Genomic DNA, 8,309 nt, shown 5'->3' with positions numbered 1-8,309 from the left:
GCTGTTGTTGGATAAGCAGTGTCACATTAAAGAGCCATTTAGGACAGGCACAGTGACTCATGCCTGTAATCCTAGCACTTTGGGAGGAAGAGGTGGGAGGAACACTTGAGGCCAGTAGTTCAAGACCAGCCTGGGCAACATAGCAAGACCTTGTCTCTACAAAAAATGTTAATAGATAAATTAGCCGGGCATGGTGGCGCATGCCTGTAGTCCCAGCTACTCGGGAGGCTGAGGCAGGAGGATCACTTGAGCCCAGGAGTGTGAGGTTACAGTGAATTATGATGACACCACTGCACTCTAGACTGGGCAACAGAGCGAGACCCTGTCTCAAAAAATAAATACATTAACTAAACTAAATAAAGAGCCATTTAAGAGGTGAACTTAGCAAAATTTGGCAACCAGGGGAACATGAGAGAGAAGAAGAGAGAAAAGTTTAGGTTAATTCAGAAGAACTCAACAAAGCCTTGATGATGTGGAGAAGCATGGTGTATCTAAGTTATCATAAGTCATTTTGGGGTTTGGGGAACTTAGTTTTTGAAAGGGGAACCAGTGAGAAGGAAGACTGAGTAGGTGGGCAGGAGTAAATGACAACAAGTCTTGCATGCCCATCAAAAAGCCACGGGGACTCACTGAAATATGTTAAGAGAGAAGTTACACAATCTGGTTTCGATGACATATGTGATTGTTCTTTTTGGAGATGAGGGACAGTTTCAAGAGGTATTCAAGAGAAATCCCTTGAAAGAGATTAACCTAACCAAACATTATCACTGATCCCATGGGGGATTGTAAAAGCAGGGGTGGCTTGGGCAACTGGGAAGGAGGAGGAGTAATGAAGCCCAAGGAGGCAGGAGAGACTCTATCCCTAAGCTCCATGGCGGGATAAGCTTTTGAAAGAAGGACCCAGAAGAAGGTGGAAAGAAGAGTGAATGCTGTGACAGATATATTTTCAGGATGTAAGAAATTTTGGGGATTCATGTCTGGTGGCCTCTCTTTCCCGTCACTCGAGGGCTGAGCCAGCTGCTAAGGGTGAGGGGCAGATGAGAACAGAGATGCTCCAAGTGCACAAGGCACCGACCGCCTCGGCTTTACTAAGAGCTCCCCGGATAGGGAGGGAAGGAGGCAGGTGGCCGGGCTGACTCAGGGTGGGGATGGTGGGCAAGGGGCACCGGATCCTCCTAGGAAGGCACCTCCTTACATCTCCCCTGGGCACGTAGCCCACTGTGATTGATGTTCTAATCCTTCCCCCCACTAGATGGGGTGAGCCCTCAAAGGAGGGCAGTAATTTTTCCTCTCCCCATCCTTCCTCCCTCCCGCTTTGCCCAGCGTTAGTAAACCCTTAAAATTTTGCCGAATGATTGACTGTATTATGACGGAGGAATTTCGAGCGATACCAGGAAGGTTAGGAGGTGGTTCGGCACTGAAGCAGTTCTCTGTGATTATTACACAGATTGGGCGTGAGCATGACAACGGACGTCTGAAGCACAGGACAGGTGAAATTCAGGGCAACCGTGATGTGGCTTTTGTCGTCTTCCACTCGCCATTTCACGAGGTGCTGAACTGGCTGGGGAGGGACAGGCTGTCTGCCAACCAGATTCTCGCAGTCTTGGTGTGATCAAGTTAGAGTCCGTTCAGCTTTTATTTATTGGACATTTACTACATGATAATACACACTTGCTGTATCAAAGCCCAGGGCTGTGCCACACGTTTCAGCATCTGTTGGGAGAACACAGTGTGAGGCCTGGCTCTTGTGCTCAGTGGTAACCCACAGTCTCTCTGGGAAGCCACATGTGACCTGTCCTAGGAACAAAAGGGGGATGTACATTCTGGTCACCTAAAGCCAGCGTGGCAGCCATCATCAGATGGTTGTCCCAGTTGTTTGGGGACCAAGGGGTTGACCTCCATCCTGAGGGAGCGTATACCAGATAATCTGAACAGCAGTCTCATGAATTTGGTGTTTTAATTTTATTCACAAGACAAATAATGAAGATAAAATCTGACAGTGAGCTTTGCTTAATCACATGCTCTTCGTATTGGGAGCAAGAAGCCACATGAAAAAATAACGCAAATGAAGGATGAGATGACATGTTAAGACAGGGTGGGAGGATGTGGTGATAACAGGGGTGATCTTTGGGGCCGAACAGATGGACCTCTTGTCTCTCCCACCTGCTGATGGTGCATTTGAGCCTCAGTTTCCCCAGTGGTAAGGCAAGCACATGCATGCCTTCCTCACAGTCTTGTGATAAGGACCCAATGAGGTCAGCCTGTGCCTGACACATAATGAGAAGTGTTCGGTAAAGGCAGCGAAAACATGAACTTGGACAGAGTCTGATGGAATCGCCGTTAGTTTGCCCTTGTGCACAAACACACACTCAGAAGAATGTGTTATGTTTCAGCCTGAGAAAACATACTCTTTTCAAAGTACAGACTACAGACTAGAGTTTAATGCTCGTGTGATTTGTAAACTAGCCCAGGCACTTATGTTTAATTTATCATTCATAAAATATAATAATGATGGTGAAGATCTAATGATAGTAAATACCCAACCCGAACTCGGGGGAAAGACCTCATTCTGTGCCATTATATGTCATGTATTTAAAGAATCTGGCCTATGGTACTTGCTCAGGGGAGGCTAGGTATCACTGCTGCTGCTGTGTCTATAATTTGGTGATTTCTTTTCATGGCTATATTATATGAACGACATGAAAAAATAAAACCTTAGTCTTAGGTGTGACATAAAACATGTTCTTTCTTTTCTCATTTAAGGACCAACTGAATTTTTTTGTTCTGGGTGACTTTGACCAGAGTGGTGTGGTCGTAGGCTCAGTCTTAGGAAGCTTGCTTCTGAAACTGTGTTGGTGTCAAACACGTAGCTAAATGCAAATGGATGTTGCAGATTAATGTTGTTATACTAAAGAGCGCCCTCATCTAGTTAAAATGATTATGTTCTCACGCTGCTACTTTAAGATACAATTGCAGATTCGATTTTATGCCTAATATATTGTTTGTTATTTTAGTTTACTACTTAAAATTAATGGTGTCATGTTTACAGCAGCTCTTAACTCCTCCTCTTCAAACACTGGCTTTTCTGTAAGGCATTACGCTAGAGGTTTTGTAGAGCAAATTATAACCTGAGGTTGTCTGTACGACATTGCCATCTTGAAGCCTTTGGGGAAGGAGGTAGGGCATACATAAATAAATGAATACATGCTGTCAGATGTCCAAATAAGATGTAAAATATTCCATTTAAAAATGGGTATTTTGCTGGGCATGGTGGCTCACGCCTGTAATCCTAGTACTCTGGGAGGCCAAGGCGGTGGATTATTTGAGCTCAGGAGTTCAAGACCAGCCTGAGCAAGAGCGAGACCCCGTCTCTACTAAAAATAGAAAGAAATTATCTGGCCAACTAAAATATATATATAGAAAAAATTAGCCGGGCATGGTGGTGCATGCCTGCAGTCCCAGCTACTTGGGAGGCTGAGGCAGGATTGCTTGAGCCCAGGAGTTTGAGGTTGCTGTGAGCTAGGCTGACGCCACGGCACTCACTCTAGCCAGGGCAACAAAGTGAGACTCTGTCTCAAAAAAAAAAAAAAAAAAATGGATATTTTATCTATATGATGCCAAAACACCCAGATTTTTGGCTGTCTTTGAATACGGGTGGGCGTTTAGAGTCAAACAGACAGCGCCTGAGCCAACTTGGTATCTTTTCCTTTTATCTGGGTTTGGAAAATGATCGGCAACTATATTCTGCAAGCAGCAGCCTTGAACGTGGACATAGCCGTGCCCTGCTGGTTTCTCAGCCCAGCGACTGTTCTCTGTCATTACAGGGTTCGCAGTAATTACTCTTTCAGGGAAATTTTCTCTCTTGCCTTGCAGAGGTTGTTAGGGCTTCCCAGAGGCACAGAGATTCTTACTTGTCTCTTTTGGCTGGTCTAGTAGTAGGCTAAGCCACTGGAGATTATTCTCGAACAGTGGCTATGGGCAAATGTCACTTGCATTTCAAACCAGAATACTTAAAACACCCATACACACAGATTCAAGAGCTCTGATTTCAAATAAGAGAGAAATTTTGGGTAACTTATGAAATCAAAGGATGGTTTAAAATGTTCGGGATGGTTCTATTAATAACAGCTACCATCTAGTGAGTGCTTTCTGGGACTAGCTTTTTATACACATTATTTCACCATAGCACTTTTCCTATGAGACAATGACTACTGATTAATTGCATTTTACAGATGATAAAAATGAGGCTCAGAGAGATTCAATAATTTGCCTAAGATCACCCAGCTCAAGAATGGCAGAGTGAAAGCTATAAACCTGGATCTGTCTGAGTACAGATCTGCTTTCTTTACTATTATTTACAACTGTGCTCTAATAAGATCTTGACACATTTGCAAATATGAGCTCTGGTCCGACTGGAGGTTAATTTACATATGGCGGTTTGCAGAGCGTTTCTTTTGTAAGCATGCTCTATTTTGCTAACAAAAAAAGGGGGCTTTCCCCCTTCTCCTGGGAGGGTTTCCAGTGTGTTCACTGAAGGAATACATCCTACCTGCCTGAGAATCCCTTTTTTCTAGCAGATTTTCTCAGCCTTTGCTCTCTTTAGATTATAGTACCCAAAATAATTTTTCCAAAATATCAATTTATTTTATAGCCTTTTGAAATTACACACCACTCCCCATCCTGCACAGAGTTCTGATAAAGCCTTCCTGAATTAAAACACCTGCTCGCTGCACAATTCACACTGCTCAGGATACATCGGTTTTAAACTAACATAGTATGTATTATTGATAATATAAGATAAAAGATGAGATGAGATGAGATTAAAAGTTTCTTCTCCCTCATTAGCATGGGACACACACGATTTTGATTGTGAACCTTAAAAGCCAGCCAGCTAAATCTTAAAGTGACAGAGGAAATGGAGATTAGTGAGTCTGCATCTAGCCTCACCACCAGCAAAGCAGAGCATGTGTGCTTTTTTCTGGTGAATCCGATGCTGGTCCTATGTGGGGGTATTTATATCATGCAATTTGAGGGACCACCCAAAAGTTGCTTGACTGTCTCTGCACAGTTCTAGAGGTTACCACTCCCATTTAGGTTGTGCAGTGCATAAGGTACACCACTGTATACAGCCGTTTTGCTTGCACTGACATTAGCTCCAGCTCGGGTTTCCAAGAGAACCTGTGCTTCTGTCCTTTATGAGGAAGATAGCTCAGCTGTTTTTTATGACCGTGTACTCTTGGAGGAGTAACCTATTAACTGATTAATAACTGTTATCCTAGAGCAAATTCCTGAGTAGTCAAAGATGGGGGACAAGTTAATGTTGCTTTTGAAGGAGGTCAGATCGTGTTGAAATAGTGGACCTAAATCAGGCTCCACGTCTGAGGGTCTGGGACAAACAAGGGACAGTGCAAGGCTATGAGGACCTGGACGGGGAAGTCAACAAAAGGCGAAGAACATTTTAGATTGCTGGAATCAAGCTTCCTTCTTTCAGAATTTGGCCTGGATCCCTGGGAATCAGCTCATTCTTCACTGCTCTTTCCAAAGGACTGGATCTCATTAGAGTTCTTTTGATGGAATGTTGATACCAAGAGGCTAGAAGTTTCATAGACTGGAAAGGGAGAAGCTCTTGAGCTTTAGAAAGAAGTCTATGAAGTGGAAACTATTAAAAATCTTCCTGCAATACCTACTATGTGACAGGTGAGGAAGATAGAACTAAAAATGACAGAGTCATGCATATCCCCAAGGGCCCTTTAATTGTCCTTGATGGCTTTGTTCAATGCCCAGGCAGTTGGTTCTTTTAATCACTATCATCAGTAAGTCTGGAGGATTGATTGGGGATTGACCTTCTCGTTGGCTCACACAGAGAGGGCAAGACACCTTTATACTCCTGTGGGACAGGGACTCTCCTGAGTGGCCCTGGGGAGGGAGCTGCTGGTCCCCAAGGAAGCCAGGGTGGGGGCAGGACAGGCACATCCCTGTGCTGAGGCCGCTGGAAGGGAATGCAGGTGTATACAGTGTAGTAGGGAAGTAGATTCTTTATTTAGATTATTAATATTTTATCTTCTATGGCATATGCACTGGAGTATTTGATACTGGTTTTAGTCTTCATAGGTGACAGAAATGATTGCGTGCTGCAGTGTTTTTATATCATATGTTTCGCGTCTCAATAAAATGATTAAGGAACACTGCTGAAAAAGTAACTCAAGTGATCCAGGCATCAGAACATTTCAAAGTCAGAATTACGGGACAAAAGGTCAACCTTTTTAAAGTGCAAATGAAATTATTATCAAAAGCAATGAATACTGATGGAAAGGTGCTTGCTAAAGGCAGACAGATACGAAGGATAAGTGGTATATAAACCAAAGGGGGACAGGAGTTCAGTAGGCTGCCCCATGAGGATGGAGACCACCCACCCCCATGCAGTCTGTGGTCCACGTTAACTTGAGTTTCATTTTCTGCTGTATTCATTAGCATAACTTTCCTATTGCAGGAGACCCTTGTCCAAGCAAGTAACTTACTTGTTCACTATAGCAGCAATTTACAGGAAATACAAGCTCTTCCATAGAAAGCAAAAACTGTTTTTGTACCAAGACTGTTTGACCCCTTCACCTAAAATTTTCTTTTTGTTTTTCCCACTAATCCTAAACTATTACATCGCGATCCTTACTCAATCCTAATTAAGCATCCCCCTCCACAGCCCCTCATTGAAAGGCGCACCTTAAACCCGAAAGGATCCAGAATATATCCCAGTGAAGAGTCTTTTCTCTGAACTTTCTTTATCTGTCTGAAAGCAGAGCCTCCCCCAAAATAATTCAACTGCCATAAATCCCCTTCCTGGGAGATTCACAACCAGGGAGGTGGCCTCCTGTCCCTGGACGCTGGAAGTTAGCATGGGGATAAGAAGTCATGTAAAAATAGACGATGTCATAAAACTATCATATCTTTTCTCCTAAGGGCTTGTTTATTTTTCCTAAAAGTCATTTGTTTCCCTGGAAGTGTCTTTTCTTCCCTCCCCTTTCCAGTATTAAGATGGCAAATAAGCCCCAAATTCTAACACCCTTTTGAGTAACAATTTTCTGTGAATTCCAGAATCCACCGGTGAAAAAAAGTCTTATCTTTTCTCTTGCTAATCTGGTTTTTGTTACTTTAATTTGCAGGCCTCCATAGGCAGAACATAAGACAGTAGAAGAAACGTTTTTTTTCTCCCTGACAAACCAAACCCTAAAATCTCAATAAAATCCAAACTTTCCTGTCCTACTTTAAGATGCTACCAAAACTCTATGGAGACAATCTTCTCCCTCACTGTGGGAGCAACGTAGCTTTGTCTTAGGAACCTGGTGATGGCGATATTTTGAGAGTCAGCACCTGACACCGCCTTTCGAAAAGTAGTGAACGACCTCTCCTCCTTATCTAACAAAAAGGCTTCCACTCGGCTGGAATATTACCATTCCACTCGACATCACAGAAAAACTCCTTGTAGTCAGAAGACAATTGTTGAAAATATTGGAAATGGATTTCTCCCTGAAGTAAAGAAGGTTAATTTGTGATTATCTGAAAACTATCAGAGGTTGAGTGTATTGGCAGAAAGGGATAGAATTCCTCATTAGATCCCAAATAGAGACGGAGTCCTGTGTTTTGATTTGTAAGGCACTAAAGGCCCTGTAAGATATTAATTTTATGATTAAACAATTAGTGTGAAGACCAGATAGAGCTCATCCCTCACAAACCCGGATCACAACACATTGGCTGAATTGAATTCATAAAACACTTGTGGCTATAGCAGAGTTCATTAAATAATTTGCCGTCGCTCAACTGGCTGCTTCGTCTGCTCCCCTGAATGCTAATCAGGTGGCAGATAATGGAAGGTCTGTGCATAATGAGGCGACTCTGCCCTGTCCCCTTCCCTGGGGTTCAGAAGTGCTCAGCAAAAGGTGAAGTGCAAACCTGTGAGAATAGAAGTGCATCCCGGTTTCCTGGAAGCTAGTGACAAGGCAGTACGAGCTTTTGCAATTCTGTGACCATCATTTGTAGAACATTTTCCTGCCTTTTAGATTGAGTTAAAATGAGAGCCCAGACTCTGTTCTTCCCTGTAATAATAAGGCTGTTATTTCAACAGCCAAGGTCAGCTAGTTCCAGAGCAAACTGATGGGTGTTTCCACCAGAGGAATGGTACAATTAAAATAATTATTATTTTGTCATTATAATGAAAATTGGTTACCTCGAAGAAAACAAAAGAGCAATTTTTCAACTCTAAAGGGCTACCGCAAAGGGTAGCACAGCACACATGTCAAGAACATGGCTGTTGATAA

This window comes from Lemur catta, chromosome 1 (genome assembly GCF_020740605.2).
Source record: "Lemur catta isolate mLemCat1 chromosome 1, mLemCat1.pri, whole genome shotgun sequence".
In the NCBI taxonomy this organism is placed as follows: domain Eukaryota; kingdom Metazoa; phylum Chordata; class Mammalia; order Primates; family Lemuridae; genus Lemur; species Lemur catta.
The sequence above is the reverse complement of the archived record's forward strand: the minus strand, read 5'-3'. Positions refer to the sequence as shown.